The sequence below is a fragment of the Bubalus bubalis genome, chromosome X, assembly GCF_019923935.1.
Source record: "Bubalus bubalis isolate 160015118507 breed Murrah chromosome X, NDDB_SH_1, whole genome shotgun sequence".
NCBI classification, from domain to species: Eukaryota; Metazoa; Chordata; class Mammalia; order Artiodactyla; family Bovidae; genus Bubalus; species Bubalus bubalis.
This window is the reverse complement of record NC_059181.1, coordinates 20,879,957-20,899,562: the sequence shown is the minus strand read 5'-3', so window position 1 is coordinate 20,899,562 and position 19,606 is coordinate 20,879,957. Positions and strand designations below refer to the sequence as shown.

General features: G+C 40.0%; 1 protein-coding gene across 8 annotated transcripts in view; it reads right to left on the bottom strand.

Annotated features, from left to right (window-relative positions):
- Positions 1 to 19,606, bottom strand: part of LOC102403295 (choline-phosphate cytidylyltransferase B-like) — a 205,361-nt gene that overhangs the window by 173,545 nt on the left and 12,210 nt on the right. The window lies entirely within an intron of this gene.

Genomic DNA, 19,606 nt, shown 5'->3' with positions numbered 1-19,606 from the left:
TAATCCATTTTGAGTTTATTTTTGTGTATGGTGTTAGAAAGTGTTCTAGTTTCATTCTTTTACAAGTGGTTGACCAGAGTTCCCAGCACCACTTGTTAAAGAGATTGTCTTTAATCCATTGTATATTCTTGCCTCCTTTGTCGAAGATAAGGTGTCCATAAGTGCGTGGATTTATCTCTGGGCTTTCTATTTTGTTCCATTGATCTATATTTCTGTCTTTGTGCCAGTATCCCCTCTGATTTTAGTTCTCCCAAAAGCAGAACCTGAGACAAGGCTCTCAAGACATGGCTTGCATATAAATAGTTTACTTTAGAAAGTGATCCCAAGGAAGAGAAAGAAATGAGGACATTGGGAAGACTGAACCAGGGAGGATAGAAAGCCAGTCTAAGGGCACATTATTAAGGCACCATCCCTGTGAGCAACTGGAGCTCAGTCTTCCTGGAGATTCCGAGGGGCCATGTAGAATGCACCTCAGGATCATCGGCCCTAGGGACTAACATTTATCTACTGACTGCCATTCCATCCAGCGGCCAAGGATTGTCCTATGGGAGCTAATGTCTTTAAGGTCTGTGCATACTGTCAGAACACAGGCTGCAGGGAAGCCTTGGGTCAGCTCACTGAGGTAAAATGTTGTTAGGTTCCATCTGCATAGAGCAGCTTGCCACCACAGGCAGATATGTGAGCCAAGAGAATACAGGGCTGGGCACAAGACACATCAATACCCTCAGTGTAGCAATTTATTTTGCAGTAGGGGCCCTGCGTTAAGCTCTCCCTACTGCCCACCATTCAACCTTACAGATAGAAACAAGCAATCAAGCTGTTAGCAATTTTTCTAGCCAAGGGTAAGGTGCTAGCCTGGAGAGAGCCGAATTCTCTTTCCTGGTAATGTTCCATTTCTATCTATACTAGATTTTTTTCCCCAACGCCTCCTCAGGGGCAAGTTCAGGATGCCCCAGGTGCCCAGAGAGCATCCTGGTGGGGCTCTCTTCTCCATCCTTCATCCCTAGGGCTCCTCTTAAGGGAAGAGGGGTGGCTGTTTCAGCCACCGATGTCATCCTGCAGCACCCAGGCTTCCACTCTCACAGTGAGTCCACCACTCCAGGATTTCCAAGTGTCCAACTTCTCCAAGTCCTTGTTGACTTAAGACGGACAGGGAAGCTACTGAAGCCCAAGCTGTTCCTGGGCTGAGCCCATGGGCTTGTGCTGTCAGGGCCTGTGGCGACTCAGGATGAGGCTGGTCAGCCAGTGGCCTTCCCTCATCCCAAAGGACCCTGCTCTCCAGCCCTCCAGATACCTGGTCTGCACCCTCAGGAGGGTTATCTACTATTTCCAGGGTGGTCCAATGGATCTTTCTCTGCTGGACAAGAGAAATTCTCTTCACCTGCTGTGCTATGTGGATCTCTTTCTGGTTATCACCCATCATGCTAAAAGTCTCAGAACAAACTCCACACTGTCACACCTGAGAGAGAAAGTGGAGACTCACTAGGCCAGGATCATTAAGAAAAGGCGAGGCAGAAGTGCCCTCCCTCCCATAACCTGCCTGGAGAGGCAGCCCAGGGACAGGGCAGGGGTGTCCATTCCAGGAAAAAGACTCTCACCCCTTCACTCTCAATCTTAGAACAAATATGAGAGCAAGTGGTCCTGACAGAGAGTACAAACGCACTCCTGGGCACCAAGTTGTCTAGACTTGGGTCCCAGTTATTTGCAGGAGTTGCCTGGAGCCACCAGCTGGCAGGTATATGGAGCCTCAGGGGGCCCATGGGAAGCTAAGGTCGCCTTTGTCCAGGTTTGGGAACCTCTAGTTCCATGGGAAGCTGAGCTTGGGAGCAGCAATCCCACTGGGAGAAATGGCACTGACTAAGGCTAAATCGACTATTATATATAGAAATGTAATATTGTCAGAATGTTCCCTCGCTCTCTCTCCATTTCTGAGAAATATAATGACTCATTTCACAAATTATACAGCATGTTTTCATATTTATGTAACTTCTATTAAGAAGAAACTGGTAAGTTGCTTTTTATTTAGTTGCGCTTAGTTGTCTTTATTTAGGGACTATTATAGCCATTTGCTTTTTAACAAATGAGATGACAGGATCAGACTTATCTTTTAGAAAATAATTTTATGAACAAGGCTAGAAAAAATATTATCGGTAAATATTAGGTACCCAGACACTCCTGCTGGGAGAAAGAGGACCCCAGTCCAGTTAGCTCACTGCCTAGGACACCCAGAGTCAGCCACCTGGGTCACTGTTGTACCATCCAGCTTCTAGTGAAATACTTTGCAGAAACCACTGCAAAATACTCATGCCTTAGCAATGTCTTGGTGAACTACCTCAGCTAGCAGTTCTAATTTCATTGCTAGAAACGCCCTCACATTCATGTGCACCATTCACTTCCTTTTCTTACAACATTTTCCTTACTCTGCACATAGACACCAGCTAAAAACCTCAGCTACCTACACAGATTACAGAAAAGAATGTGACTCTTAAGTAGACAGATTTCCTAGGAAACTAGTCATATGAGCATCCAATCCCTTCAGAAACAACAAACACAAATAAATAAATAAGAGAAATTAACTATCCTTGCACAAAAATTCCACAGTAGAGGTACTGCATTGTGAAAACACAACCTAGGAGAATCAGAATGGGCTAATGCTGACTTTCAATATCAGCTGGGAAACAATGGGGATAAACTGACAAGCAAAACGCTGCCTCTGTCCACAGCCTCTCTCCAGCCACTACTGCATCCATTCATTTTCTGCCACGATGGCAGCATGCCTCCTAATGTTTGCTTTGCCACCTTTATTTTTCCCAATCAGCTGGAGCAATCCTCTTGCAAAGAAAGTAAGAACAAATGCCTGATTAGGAAAACACAAAGAATGCTTCCTTGGTCTAGATAGACATGTGCCGTCATCAGCTCTGACAGCAGCCTAAGAAAAGGAGGCGCTAGAATGATTTCTTTCCATTCTCAGAGAGAGAGAAAGAACGAGGGTGTGGAGGAGAGGGGGAAGGTACAATTATAATTATAATGCATATTGGGGAGGCTTCCTCAAATAAATGAGGTAGCAAAAAAGATCACCATTGTGTTTGAACACAGTGGATTTCCAGTGTGTTTATAGCACAGAAGAAATAAACACGAGGAACCGCAAGTAAACAAAACTGCAAATGTCATTCGGTCCTGAGGGGTGCCGCACCCCGCCTGCACGTGGAGAGAATCGGTAATCACGTTTTCCCGCAGCCTGTGGTTAACAAATCAGATGGCAGCCCAGGGCTCCCTAGGTATCACGGTGGGCTAAAAATAACCGCCTCGCCTCCTTATGTAACCCGGAGGCAATCTCATTCCGTTTCTAAATTTAGAGCCCTCGGCAAAGGCCAGTCTGGTGGGGAAGTGGTTGGTGGTGCCAGTTAGCAGAATGCCTCATAGAGCTCAGCTAATAAAAATTAAATTTATCTCTCTCCGGAATAATATATGAAGTGATACAGGTATGTGAAGCATTTCTAAGAGCCCCAAATAAGATAAAATAAGCTCCCTTATTGCAATCAGGGAGGGAGAGGATGGCTGAAATTATCTTGTATTAGAACCAAAAATCATATTATGTTTATCTGGTAATCTTATGAAGAGGAATTCTGAAAGCATCAGCTTGCAGCCACTGCTGCAGACTGTTTATACATCTGGGTCAGCAACTCGGTTCGCGTGACAATTTCTGAAGCAAAAACAAGATTTACAGACTTTGAAGTTTTCCATTAAACAGACACCCACTCTCCTTCTCTGACCCTTTCCTGCTGTTCATCTCCTGTATCAGTTCTAAAAGCAAGTTCACAACAGAACCACACACAGGGACAGCACATTACAAAAACATTTCTCCCTCATAATATACTAGGATGGTTAGGTAATAAAATCAGCTTTGTTTCTAGTCTCTCACCACAAATTATTATTTAGCCTGGTCAAGCTTCCATTTATTCAGCCTGCACATCACCAGGAAATTCTAGTGGCCAGAACTGTTCTGCAGTAATGTTCCACAATAACAAAAGCTCACAGTGGTGGCTGAAGTGTTACATATTCCCAAGCAGTTTCAGAATTATGACAGGACAGTTTTCTGGTTGCAAAGAAATATATTAAGGAACTTTGAAAACTGCTTGTCTGTAGATGAATGAGAGGGATTTTCCATGGGCATCAGGGTTTGAAAACCTGGGTTCAAGACCAGACTCACTCGCAGTTCACTTTGGGATAATTTATTTAAACTTTCTGAGCTTCAAAAGCCCTCACCAGTAAAATGGAGCTAGTAATACTAGCAAAGTATCATAAATCAAATGAGATAATATATGCAAGAGTACTTTGGAAATTCTAAACTCTATAAAATTGTTCAGTTTTGGTTTTTTATGCACTAAAGCCTACATAGAATATAAAATTTTATCAGCATAACCCTTTCAATAACCATTCCAGAGAAATACAAATTCATTGTACTTTATACACTTGTTCATAACAAACTTGGAGATGTGTCCAGAATAGAAGAAGACATTTGTCAAATTCATAACTTGTACCTTTACTTAAACATCTATTCCCAAAGCTAATGATTTATTTAAATATAAGCATCTTCCCCAAGTACAGCCTATAGGGAAATGAGAAAAGAAGAAAACACGATAGTAACAACTAACACTTAATATTGTCCTTACATTATTCCAAGTTCCTGCTCTGCACTGTTCTAAGTACTTTATGAAGAGCAATGCACTTAATCCTCCTAACAACCCTCTGAATTGTTGTTGTTTAGTTGCTCAGTCATGTCTGACTCTTTGTGACCCCATGGACTGTAGCACACCAGGATTCCCTGTCCTTCACCATCTCCCTGAGCTTGCTCAAACTCATGTCCATTGAGTCAGTGATGCCATCCAAACATCTTGTCCTCTGTCATCCCCTTCTCCTCCTGCCTTCAATCTTTCCCAGCATCAGGGTCTTTTCTAATGAGCCAGCTCTTCACATCAGGTGGCCAAAGTATTGGAGCTTCAGCTTCAGCATCAGTCCTTCCAATGAACACCCAGGACTGATCTCCTTTAGGATGAACTGGTTGGATCTCCTTGCAGTCCAAGGGACTCTCAAGAGTCTTCAACACCACAGTTCAAAAGCATCAATTCTTTGACACTCAGCCTTCCTTATGGTCCAACTCTCACATCCATACATGACTACTGGAAAAACCATAGCTTTGACTAGATTTGGCAAAGCAATGTCTCTGCTTTTTAATATGCTTTCTAGGTTTGTCAAAGTTTTTCTTCCAAGGAGTAAGTGTCTTTTAATTTCATGACTGCAGTCACCATCTGCAGTGATTTTGGAGTCCAAAAATAAAGTCTGTCACTGTTTCCATTGTTCCTACCGTCTAAGTAGTTACTATTATTGGTTTAATTTTATAGGTGGGGAAACTGAGGTGCTGAGAGGTTAAAAACAACTTTTAACTTTTCTGAGGTTGTTCAGCATCTGAATGACAACTAAGAGTCCAAAAATCAGAGTTAAGACCTTGAGTGTGGGTGTTTAACCACTTGGCACATTGCCTGGACCTGGAATCCTCTTTTTCTCACAGTGAGGATGCAGCTTGCTGACCCTGAGTTTGATTCAAGATTCAGGAGGGTCCCAGATACTTGTCAGTATTTCCTGTTAATGGTATAGAGACACTGCCTGTGGAACTTCTTCCTCAAGGTTCACTTTAGCCAATGATAATATATGTAGTCATAACACAAAATGAAGCTCTCCCAGGCCAGCAAGACCAAACCTTTTCTTAGGATCAAAAGTAGGATGCTCTGCTGGAGTCTCCTTTCTACACATCCAGTCCTCTCTCTTCTGTGAAGTTTCCCATCCTTGATGAAATAAATCAGGAATTTATAGTGTAGTGAGTGCAAGGCTTTCCACCATTCCAGAGCTGAGAAGGAACTCATCACAATAAAGCCATCCTGCACTTTCCAAGTGTGTTTCTGACTCCACAACATCTAAAGTTCACAATGAAGAGCCAGTGTGACTAAAGTACTAAAGACACTAGATAACAAAACTAACCTGGGGACTGAGTTCTGTCACATCTCCATCACTAGTAAGGAGGGGTGAGAACTTTGTTGGATCATTAATCTCAGAGCTCCTCTGTCACCATGTGTAAAATGCCCATTGGAGAATTCTGAAGCTTTTTATATAAAATTCCACTGCTCTAAAGACACAGACTTAAGCCAACAAAGAAGCTGAAAAATAGAAATGTACACATAAGAACAAATGTGAGTGACTATAATGGACTCTCTGGTTGGGTTTTAGAGCTATGTTTGCCTCCAGGGCTCAAACTTTTTCAGGGAGTTTCTTTCCCAAGCGAAATCCCTCAAATTACTTGGACCCTGAAGACAAATAGGACTCTAAAATCCAACCAGAAAGCCCATTACATTCATCTCCTACTCTCAGGGGAGTCTGCCAATGTGATAATGAACATTTGCAAAATGTTAGCCTAACTATTTCCAATAGCCAAGACATGGAAGCAACCTAACTGTCCATCGACAGATGAATGCGTAAAGATGTGATATATACAGACAATGGAATATTACTCAGCCATAAAAAGAATGAAATAATGGCATTTGCATTGACATAAATGGACCCAGGGATGATCATAATAAGTGGAGTCAGACTCAGAAAGACAAATATCATATGACATCACTTATATGTGGAATCTAATATATGACACAAATGAACTTATTTACAAAACAGAAATAGACTCACAGACAGAGAAAACAGACTTATGGTTACCAAAGAGGAAAGGAGGTGGAGGGCATAAATTAGGAGTTTGGGGTTAACAGATACAAACTATTACATACAAAATAGATAAATGACTAGATTCTATTATATAGCATAGAAGCTATATTCAATATCCTTTAATAAGCAATAAAGGAAAAGAATATGAAAAAGACCATGTATATATGTGCATAACTGAATCACTTTGCTTTATACCAGAAGCTAACACAACATTGCAAATCAACTATACATCAATTTTTAAAAATGTGAGCCAATCCTTGCATACAATACTCTATCAGCTACATCCTTTAAAATTTCAGTCAAGCCAAAGCAATCTTGAGAAAGAAAAACAGAGCTGAATAAATCAGGCTCCCTGACTTCAGATTATACTACAAAACTACAGTAATCAAGACAGTATGGTATTGGAACAAAACAAAAATATAAACCAACAGAACAGGACAGAAAGCCCAGAGGTAAAGCCACCTGCCTATGGTCACCTAATCTATGACAAAGGAAGCAAGAATATACAGTGAAGAAAAGATAGTCACTTCAATAAGTGCTGCTGGGAAAACTGGACAGTTACATATAAAACAATGAAATTAAAACATCACTTAATACCATACAGAAAATAAAATCCAAATAGACTAAAGACCTAAATGCAATGCCAGATACTATAAAATTCTTAGAGGAAAACATAGGCAGAACACTCTGACATAAATCACAGCAGGATCTTTTTTGACCCACCTCATAAGGTAATGAAAATAAAAATAAGCAAATGGGACTTAATTAACCCTAAAAGCTTTTACACAGCAAAGGATATCATGAACAAGATGAAAAGACAACCCTCAGAATGGGAGAATATATTTGCAAACAAACCAGCTGACAAAGGATTAATCTCCAAAATAAACAGCTCATGCAGCTTAATATAAAAAAAAATCCAATCAAAAAATGGGCAGAAGACTTAAATAGATATTTCTTCAAAGACATACAGATGACCAACAAACATGCAAAAGTTCTCAACATCACTAATTATTAGAGAAATGCAAATCAAAACTACAATGAGGTATCATCTCACACTGGTCAGAATAGCCATCATCAAAAAATCTACAAATAATAAATGCTGGAGTGGGTGTAGAGAAAAGGGAACCCTCTTACACTGGTGGTGGCTAAATTGATGCAGTCACTAGGGAGAACAGTACAGAGATTCCTTAAAAAACAGATCAGAATTACAATATGACCCTGCAATCCCACTCCTAGGCATATTCCCTGAGAAAACCATAATTCAAAAAGATACATGCACCCCAATGTTGACTGCAGCACTATTTACAATAGCCAGGACAAGGAAGTAACCTAAATGTCCATCAACTGAGGAATGGATAAAGAAGATGTGGGACACATATACAATGGAATATTACTTATCCATAAAAAGGAAAGAAATTATGTCACTTGCAGACACGTGGATGGACTGAGAGATTGTCATACAGAGTGAAGCAAATCAGAAAGAGAAAAACAAATACTGTATATTAATGTAGATATGTGGAATACAAAAAAAAAAGGTATAGATGGTCTCATTTGCAAAACAGAAATAGAGGTTCAGATGTAGAGAACAAACACATGGACACCAAGTGGGGATAAGGAGGATGGGATGAATTGGAAGATTGTCATTAATATATATACACCACTATGTTTAAAACAAGTAACTATTGAGAACCTACTGTATAACACACAGGCACCTCTATTCAGTACTCTGTGGTGACCTGAATGGGAAAGAAATCCCAAAAAGAAGAGAGATATATCTATTCATATATAAATATATATGGTTGATTCACTTTGCTGTATAGCAACAACACTGTAAAGCAACTATACTCCAATAAAAAAATTAAAAAATAAAATTTCAGCCAGAAGCATAGAAGCTACCCACCTAGTGAGCTAGACATGGAGGGCTTGGCAAGCATTAACGCTTGAGAGAAAGGGAAATGTAATGGAGAGCCAATGACTGAAGCACCAGAAAGAAATAGTGCTGTGGTCACTAAATTCAGAGTAAATAATTTTAAAGGAGGTACACATATACACACACACACACACACACACACACACAGAATATTCTCTTATCTCTTATAATTAGCATGTAGCTAATTCAACTACACCAAAAACAGGAAATTACAAAGAAAAAAAAAAAAAAAAAGACCCTGAGCAACCAAAATAGATTCTGCCAAATACATGCATAAAGCTCATACATTTTACTCATAGAAAAGAGCCTCATTCAGGTCCTCATTCAGAAACTATGTATTCTAACTTGACACTGCTGTTCCAACAAACTTAGTTACCTGGTTGTCACATTAAAAAAAGAGAGAGAGAGAAGAACAGCTGTAAGTTTGAAGGGGAAACTGATCAAAAGAGACATACTGACTGGGATAATAAGGAGAGAAAAGACACAGCAACTTAAAAAGGGAAATCCAAGGTAGTAATCAAAAGATACAGTAATGGCAGGCCATTTAAGGGATGGAAGCTCCTTGATTCCAACAGTAGGGCCTGAAGACTCAGCACTACCATGGCTAGTCATGATGATCCTAACTCATCCAAAACATTTGAACCATGTTCAGAATTCTTGAGTAAAGAAATAAAAAAGGATAGAAATGCTTTATTAAAAATTTCCATTGAACCATTAACATAAAATGTTGACATGCATACAATCTTCCTCTAAATGGAAAATTTCTTTCACTGGACCATATCACTTCCTTAAAATGTCAGCACATTTTTTGCAATGCACCACAGGAAGAACTTGCAGCAACAGCATGCAAATTAAGACAGCCGGAAAAGATACAGAAATAGGTTTTAGGGTATGCTCTCTAGGCAAGGTTAATGGAGAGGCTGAATGTGATTAGGAAGGTCATAAATGATGAGACAGGAGAAGGGAGAACATTTGCAGTTGGAAAGACATTATCATTTTAGATACAAAAGCCCTGAAGTGATGAGAACATTATCAAAGCTCTGAGATCATAATCAAAATCCTTATCAAATCTAAAGAGATGCTATCTGTGAAATTTAAATCCCTGCACCTATTTGCTTGTGAATTCTTGAGACTGCAGCACCAACACCTAGGTTCTCAAAGGATGCTTAAGTCTCTGGAAGATAGCAATCTTCTACAAAATTCCCAGTTCCATGCTGTTTCTGTGTGAAGAATTCCCACGTGGGATGCTTGCTGTTATACCAGCACCTTTAAAGGTAGGTGAGCAAATGAAACAGCCAGCAGAGTTTTGGGGTGTGGAACTTGGCTGAACAAATCTCCTTACTTCACACTTCAAGCTGGCTGAGAAGCACTAGGCAATATGGTGCTTGTTTTGTGCCACCAGGGCTGGGAAACTCAACAAATCCTAATATATACAAACATTTAGCTGAGTCCACAGTATAAATGCTCTTTATTTCCTCCTAGAGGTGCAGAATATTGATTCAACTGCTATCCTTGGGCAGAGTGACAGAATTAAGATTTCATCTATTTGCCTTTGTACAGAAATCCTTTCCATCCAATGGGGCATGAAGGAATGACCTACACAAGAGGGACCTGGTATATTTATCTTTCTTTCTCAGATATTTGTATTTTCCCTATAAATGTGTATAGATACACTATAGCTTCCCTCATGACTACACTGAACTGAAAGAAGTTGGAAAGGTGATGGAAAATCCCCTTACAGAAATCCCTACTGTCACACAGCATCTCTTACTGAGTCGTTCACTCCTCTCACTGCCTAGAAAATGGCCTCTTCCAGTGAACAAAATGGCATCTCAAGTTGCTTGAGATGTCTAATGCACCTCCTTCTATCAGGCAATCTGTTCTCTTTTCATATGTAGCATTGGCCTATTATCCTTAATTCCATGCTCACATGGTTTGTTACCTAGGCAACAATATTCCTGGATCACAGATTGGTCAAGTCAAAATTTCCATCCATCTCTGTGAATCAAATGGAGGGGTTAATATGATCAAATACACCAAAAGTGACTTTCAAATAGTTATAAAAGGAAATTGGTAAAAATAGCTAGAATCTCAGTGCTCAAAAGGAAGGTTGACATGTGCGATGAGGTGCTTATGCAGTTGTAAAGGCTTACTGAGAAGATTTCCACAGGCCAGCTGACTCTCTCCAATTCAAGTGCAACCAAGAAGGTGCTAGTAGTTGTCTGGGGACTTTGTTCGGTTTCTTATAGGAAAATGTATGATGTTCTACCCATTTGGGATCTCCCCAAAACAGATCCTGAGTCAAGGATTTGGGTATGAGTAGTTTATTTGGGAGAGGATCCCAGGCAGGCAGAAAAGGGAAAGAAGCCAGCAAGAGACAAATGGACTAGTCAATGCTATGGGAAATTGGGGCACAATCCCACTGGAAACCTTCTAGAAATAGTATGGAACACAATTCAGAATCTTGTGAATGACAGCAAGGTTATCCCCCTAACCCTATGGTTGAGGGTCACTCCCATGCATGAACTCCTAGGCACTTTCAGCCATTTTCCTAACTTTTCCATGCTTCAGTTTCCTCTTCTATAAAATAATTCCTACACTGGGATGGCTGTGAGAGTTAAATGAGATGATCTTTATAACATGCTTATAATGCCTAGCACACCCTAAGCCATCACTGAATGGGGAGTTGGGGGAAGAGGAGGGCTTGAGTGGGTTTGTAGACTAAAGGTATGGAGACGATGGAAAGTGAGATATTTTAAAAAGTTGGAAAATGACAACAAGAGGGAGAGAAAGGGGATGAAGTCAGAAATCAATAGCATTACACTCACCAGGGAGTTCTGTTTAAAACTCTCTAATAACGATTATTCTATTGTTTTATAATTAGCTGTTTATGGGAATTCCCTAGTGGTTCAGTAATTTGGTCTCGGCACTTTCACTGCTGGGGTCCAGGTTCAATTCCTGGTTGGGGAACTAAGATCCAACATGCTGTGCCATACAGAAAAAAAAAAAAATGTTTATGGGTCTATATTCCTTCATCAGACTCAAGTCCTCCATGAACCTATACTTGTTGAGTTCAACCTATGTGTTAGACACTGTTCTAAGTGCTGAAGCAGTGAACCAAGTGTCCTCACAGAGCTTACGATGGAGTAGGGGGAAGACAGGCATAAGTAAAGACATACGTAAGAGGAAAGGCAGCCATGAGAGCAGGAAAAAAGAGGCTTATGGCAGCAGAGTGGAGGGGAAGGATGATCAGGGAAGGCTTTGCTGATAATCTGACATTTGAGCAGAAACCTGATGAAAATGGAGGAAGGGGTGATGTAGATATCCTGGAAGGAGCATTTTAGATAGAGGGAAAAGCAAAAATAAAAGCCAGGAAGCAGCATTGAAGAGTCTGAGGACAAGAGTGGAGGCCACTGGGGTGGCCAGGGGGCTGGACTGCAGAGAGCAAGGGGGAGCTGTCTGAGCTGAGGTCCAAGAGGGAGCAGGAGGGTAAGGTAACTTAATGCGGGGCTGGGGGTTGGGGAGGAAGTAGGGTGGGAGGGGATCTTAAAGTCCAGCGCACAAAACAACTGCAAGGGGTGCTTTGAAAACTCATGGATTCCAGGCTGCATTGCAAACAAGTTTAATCTGAACCTGAGGGCAGAACCCAGACACCAGATCCCCAGGTGACTGATGTATAGCAAAAGAAAACCAGGGACCTAGGTCTTTGAAGGCCATTTTACAAACCGTGGATTTTACTCTGAGAAGGAAAGCCACTGGAGGGTTTTGAGCAGACAAAGAACATGATTTATATTTTCAAAGGCTCAGTCTGGCTGCCTTATGGAGAATAGACCAGAGGGGAACAAGAAGTGACACAGCTAGACTGGTCCAGAGGCAAAACACTGTCTTAATGATTTTTTTATATTTCCAGCACCCAAGACAATAACAGACATCAAATTAATATCCCAAAGACATTCTCTCTGCCTGAAACCTCTTCCTCCAGATATGTGCATGGTTTATCACCATAGTTCCTTCATAGGGTTGCCACATAAAAGTTCAGGCTGACCAGTAACATTTTTAATTATGGATAAACAATGAATAATTTGCAGTACTGCATAAGACACACTATACTAAAAAATTATTCATTGTTTATCTGGAATTCAAATTTAACTGGACACTCTGTTATTTTGTTAAATCTGGCAACCCTACCTTTAGCACTTATTTAGCCAAGGCTCTCCCTGAGTATCAAATATAAAAACTGAAGCACTCTCCCTCTGTAGTATGGATGACACTACAGGTAAGTTTTCTGGAGGAGGAGAAGAAGTTTAGAAAGCTCAGTTCTGATTTTTTCCCCCTCAGGGCATAGAAGCTGAGGTTATCTGCTAACAATGTGAGTGGCAGAGTTGGGCAGAAGATTCAAGGAGAGAAACAAATGTTTAGAAACACAGCAGTGAGATGGGAAAGTGAGTGCACAGTAGAAAGCAAAGAACGCTTAGAGTAAGAAGGACATAGCTGAGACTGACAAGCATAATGTGTCATAATGTTACAACTAGGTAGAATTGCAGTTATCTCCAATGGGGCTTAGAGGCCTAGGATTATGAAAAAAAATACACATAAAGGAGTGTGAGCAAAGGACTGAGCTTTGAGAGAGCAAGGATTTTGTTTTTCATCTTTGTCTCTGCTGTGTATTGTACTAATGTCTCATCAAATATTTGTTGGAAAAATGAATACATAAGTTTTTTTTAAGAGAAAGAAATGAAAGGAAGGAAGGAAAGAGAGAGGAATGGAGGGAGGAAGGAAGGGGAAGTTCTGTTTGAAAGCATCAGAGATGCTAAGGTAAACAAAATTCTAAAAAGGGGAAGCTGCAGAGAACTGAGTTGGTATTCTGCATCTGCTGATTTGAAGGCAACTGGCAATTCTAGCCAAGGGACAATAGTCTGAGAATATAGGCTTTTCCCAGAGAAACGACTTCTACTAAAAGGCAGAGAAACAATCAGAGTTTTGATGGCCTAGGATCCCAACGAGAAGGAAGGGACAGAGATCTAAGTCACACACTTCCCCAATTTTCCCCTCAAAATATCTGCTGAATTTTGAAGAAGTACAAGACAGGAGTCAAGAAGCCAAGCAAAAACCCTCTAAAAAGCAACTGTACTTCACAGTTTGTTTGTTTTTTTTTTCTGTCTCCTCAGGGTCTCAACACAGTTTTTTTTTATGAGGAGAAAACTAAGAGCCTGGTATCAAAGACAGAAGAGGCGCCGTAAAGAATACTTCTGGTTCTCAGTTAGAACCCTTGGGGGGACTATACTGGAGGGGCATGAAGCAAACAACTGGTAGACACTTGAGAAAAGGCAACCCAATCTGGGATCTTTTTATCCGATTAAATTAAGATAATCAGTTCCCACTCCAGCCCACTCCCATCTGCCTAGAAGAGAAAAAGATAAAACCTCTCTGGGGGAAAATGACATCATCTAATCCCTTTACAACTTGTCATAAAATATCTGACATTTAATCAAACACTATCAGAAGACACCCCAAATCAAGAGGGAAATGGATAATATTCATTGACACCCACAGATTATCCAGATTTTAGAATTCTCAAGCAAGAACTCTGACACATCTAAGATTAGTATCTTTCAGAAAAAAAGCAGAAAAGAGACAGAACAGATGAAAAGATGCAAAATATCCTCAGAGAAATGGCACCTCTAAAAAGGAATCAAATGGAAATCCTAAAGCTTAAAAATACAGTATTTGAAATTAAGAACTAAATAATTGCATTTAGCAAGAGTTAAGACATAGCAAAAAAGAGGATTCATAAATTGGAGGACAAGTCAATAGAAAATATATAAACTGAAACACAGAAAGAAGAAAAGAACAGAAAACACTAAAAGGAATATAAGACACGTATGGAAAAAGTAAAATAGCTAACACACAGTTGCAGAGAAAAGGAAAGACAGAATGGGGCAGAAACAATATTTGAAAAGGTAATGTCTCAGAATTTTCCCAATTGCTGAAAAGCACCAACCCACAGATTCAAGAAACTTCATATACCCCAGAGAAGAGAAACACTAAGAAAAAAACAAAGCTAGGCACATAATAGAAAAACTTGTAAAAATCAAAGATAAAGAGAAAACCTTAAAATCAGAGGTTAAGGTAAAACATTAAGATCTATAGCTAGCTTCTTTAAAGAAGTGATGGAACCCAGAAGGCAATGGAAGTGACATTTTTAAAGTAGTGAAAGGAAATAACTGCCAACCCAGAACTCTATATGCAGTAAAATATTCCTCAAAAAATGTAAGTGAAATAAAGATGTCTTAGAGCAAACACTGAGAGAATTCATCACCAGCAGGCCTGCAGTATGAGAATACTAAAAATACTTTTTCTGAAAGGAAGAAAATAACCTCAGAGAGAAACATGGAAACACAGAAAGGAATGAAGAACAACAAAGAGGTAAATATGAAGGCAAATAAATGATTACTAAATATACAAAATGACAGAAAGATTTTCTTGTGGAGTTTAAAATGTATAATTAAATTACATGACAGTGATATCTCAAAAGGCAGAAAAGGGAGAGATAAAGTTCAATTCCTCTAAGATCTAGCATTGTCAGAGAAGTAGAAGTAAAAACTTATGTTAAACTAATAAATCAAAGCATGCCATAGTCTCTAGAGAAACCATTACAAGAATAGCAAAAAGATATGTAACTAACAAGATAATCAAGGGGAGAAACTGAGTGACAGAAAAATACTGATTGCCTGAAGGAAATTAAGAAAGAGAAAAAGGATCATAGAACAGGTAGATCAATTAGAAACCATATAATAATATGGGAGAATATAAATTCAAACATTTCAGCAATTGTATTCAATGTAATTGGTCTTAGAGGAAAAAAAAAATCAAATATCAAGTATATGCCTATAAGAGGAACATACTGAATATAAGGACATATAAAGTTTGAAATTAGAATTATTTTAAAAAGATATACTATGCATACAATAACCAAAAGAAAGTTTATTAAAAAAAAAAAGAAAGTTAGTTCTGCCATACTAATAACAGAAAGATAGATTTTAAAGCAAAAAGCAATATTTGAGATTAAGAAAAATATTTTTTACAATAAAGGAAGAAAGGGTTTAAAGAACCAGGAACATATTAAAAGTCTATAGCCATATGAACCCAAAACACAGCTTCAAAATATGTCAACTAAAAATTGACAGAACTAAAAGCAGAAGTAGATAGATCTATTATCATATTATGAGAATTAAATGTATTAGGCCATTTAAGTAATATTTTACTTTAAAGCATTTTCCCAAACTATTCTTTTTATTTCACTCTAATATACATATGCTACTGGAGATCAGTGGAGAATAACTCCAGAAAGAATGAAGGGATGGAGCCAAAGCAAAAGTAATACCCAGTTGTGGATGTGACTGGTGATAGAAGCAAGGTCTGATGCCGTAAAGAGCAATATTGCAATGTTAGGTCCATGAATCAAGGCAAATTGGAAGTGGTCAAACACGAGATGGCAAGAGTGAACGTTGACATTCTAGGAATCAGCGAACTAAAATGGACTGGAATGGGTGAATTTAACTCAGATGACCATTATATCTACTACTGCGGGCAAGAATCCCTTAGAAGAAATGGAGTAGCCATCAGAGTCAACAAAAGAATCCGAAATGCAGTACTTGGATGCAATCTCAAAAATGACAGAATGATCTCTATTCATTTCCAAGGCAAACCATTCAATATCATCATAATCCAAGCTTATGCCCCAACCAGTAATGCTGAAAAAGCTGAAGTTGAACGGTCCTATGAAGACCTACAAGACCTTTTAGAACTAACACCCAAAAAAGATGTCCTTTTCCTTATAGGGGACTGGAATGCAAAAGTAGAAAGTCAAGAAATACCTGGAGTAACAGGCAAATTTGGCCTTGGAGTACGGAATGAAGCAGGGCAAAGGCTAACAGAGTTTTGCCAAGAGAACACACTGGTCATAGCAAACACCCTCTTCCAACAACACAAGAGAAGACTCTACACATGGACATCACCAGATGGTCAACACCGAAATCAGACTGATTATATTCTTTGCAGCCAAAGATGGAGAAGCTCTATACACTCAGCAAAAACAAGACCGGGAGCTGTCTGTGGCTCAGATCATGAACTCCTTATTGCCAAATTCAGACTTAAGTTGAAGAAAGTGGGGAAAACCACTAGACCATTCAGGTATGACCTAAATCAAATCCCTTATGATTATACAGTGGAAGTGAGAAATAGATTTAAGGGACTAGATCTGATAGAAAGAGTGCCTGATGAACTATGGACAGAGGTTCATGAAAATTGTACAGGAGACAGGGATCAAGACTTTCCCCGTGGAAAAGAAATGCAAAAAAAGCAAAAGGGGTGTCTGAGGAGGCCTTACAAATAGCTGTGAAAAGAAGAGAAGTGAAAAGCAAAGGAGAAAAGGGAAGATATAAGCATCTGGATGCAGAGTTCCAAAGAATAGCAAGGAGAGATAAAAAGCCTTCCTCAGCGATCAATGCAAAGAAATAGAGGAAAACAACAGAATGGGAAAGACTAGGGATCTCTTCAAGAAAATTAGAGATATCAAGGGAACATTTCATGCAAAGATGAGCTCGATAAAGGACAGAAATGGTATGGACCTAACAGAAGCAGAAGATATTAAGAAAAGGTGGCAAGAATACACAGAAGAACTGTACAAAAAAGAGTTTCACGACACAGATAATCACTATGGTGTGATCACTGACCTAGAGCAAGACATCCTGGAATGTGAAGTCAAGTGGGCCTTAGGAAGCATCACTACGAACAAAGCTAGTGGAGGTGATGGAATTCCAGCTGAGCTATTTCAAATCCTGAAAGATGATGCTGTGAAAGTGCTGCACTCAATATGCCAGCAAATTTGGAAAACTCAGCAGTGGCCACAGGACTGGAAAAGGTCAGTTTTCATTCCAATCCCAAAGAAAGGCAATGCGAAAGAATGCTCAAACTACCGCACAATTGCACTCATCTCACACGCTAGTAAAGTAATGCTCAAAATTCTCCAAGCCAGACTTCAGCAATATGTGAGCCATGAACTTCCAGATGTACAAGCTAGTTTTAGAAAAGGCAGAGGAGCCAGAGCTCAAATTGCCAACATCCACTGGATCATCGAAAAACCAAGAAAGTTCCAGAAAAACCTCTATTTCTGCTTTACTGACTATGCCAAAGCCTTTGACTGTGTGGATCACAATAAACTGTGGAAAATGCTGAAAGAGATGGGAATACCAGACCACCTGACCTGCCTCTTGAGAAACCTGTATGCAGGTCAGGAAGCAACAGTTAGAACTGGACATGGAACAACAAACTGGTTCCAAATAGGAAAAGGAGTATGTCAAGGCTGTATACTGTCACCCTGCTTATTTAACTTATATGCAGAGTACATCATGAGAAATGCTGGGCGGGAAGAAGCACAAGCTGGAATCAAGATTGCTGGGAGAAATATCAATAACCTCAGATATGCAGATGACACCACCCTTATGGCAGAAAGTGAAGAAGAACTAAAAAGCCTCTTGATGAGAGTGAAAAAGTTGGCTTAGAGCTCAACATTCAGAAAACTAAGATCATGGCATCTGGTCCCATCACTTCATGTGAAATAGATGGGGAAACAGTGGAAACAGTGTCAGACTTTATTTTTTGGGGGGCTCCAAAATCACTGCAGATGGTGATTGTAGCCATGAAATTAAAAGGCGCTTACTCCTTGGAAGGAAAGTTATGACCAAGCTAGATAGCATATTGAAAAGCAGAGATATTACCTTGCCAACAAAGATCCGTCTAGTCAAGGCTATGGTTTTTCCAGTGGTCATGTATGGATGCAGAGAAGGCAATGGCACCCTACTCCAGTACTCTTGCCTGGAAAATCCCATGGATGGAGGACCCTGGTGGGCTGCAGTCCATGGGGTCGCTAAGAGTCAGACATGACTGAGCGACTTCAATTTCACTTTTCACTTTCATGCATTGGAGAAGGAAATGGCAACCCACTCCAGTGTTCTTGCCTGGAGAATCCCAGGGACGGGGGAGCCTGGTGGGCTGCCATCTATGGGGTTGCACAGAGTCAGGCAGGACTGAAGCAACTTAGCAGCAGCAGCATGTATGGATGTGAGAGTTGGACTGTGAGGAAAGCTGAGTCCCGAAGAATTGATGCGTTTGAACTGTGGTGTTGGAGAAGACTCTTGAGAGTCTCTTGGACTGCAAGGAGATCCAACCAGTCCATCCTAAAGGAGATCAGTCCTGGGTGTTCATTGGAAGGATGGATGCTGAAGCTGAAACTCCAATACTTTGGCCACCTCATGTGAAAAGTTGACTCATTGGAAAAGACCCTGATGCTGGGAGGGATTGGGGGCAGGAGGAGAAGGGGATGACAGAGGATGAGATGGCTGGATGGCATCACCGACTGGATGGACATGAGTTTGAGTGACCTCTGGGATTTGGTAATGGATAGGGAGGCCTGGCGTGCTGCGATTCATATGGTCGCAAAGAGTCGGACACAACTGAGCAACTGAACTGAACTGAACTGATATACACATTACTTATATTCTGCCATCTCCTTTTTTTTTTGGCTGTGCTGTGCTGTGCTGCATTTGAGATCTTAGTTTCCCAATCAGGGATCAAACCTGCATCCCTGCAGTGGAGGCACAGAGCCCTAACCACTGGGTCACCAGAGATTTCCCTATTTTGACCTTTTTAATAGCTTTATACCAAATGCTACTGTTTTAAACTGAAAATTTAAATAACAGAAATACATTTAACAGTATGATGATAAATACTAGTAAGTATGATACAATCAACTCAAATCAAGTCATAGAGTGAGGTGAAAAGAAAGTATACTAATTGTATCATTTCTTAAAGATTAATAGATAGTTTAATAGATTATTATCTATTATT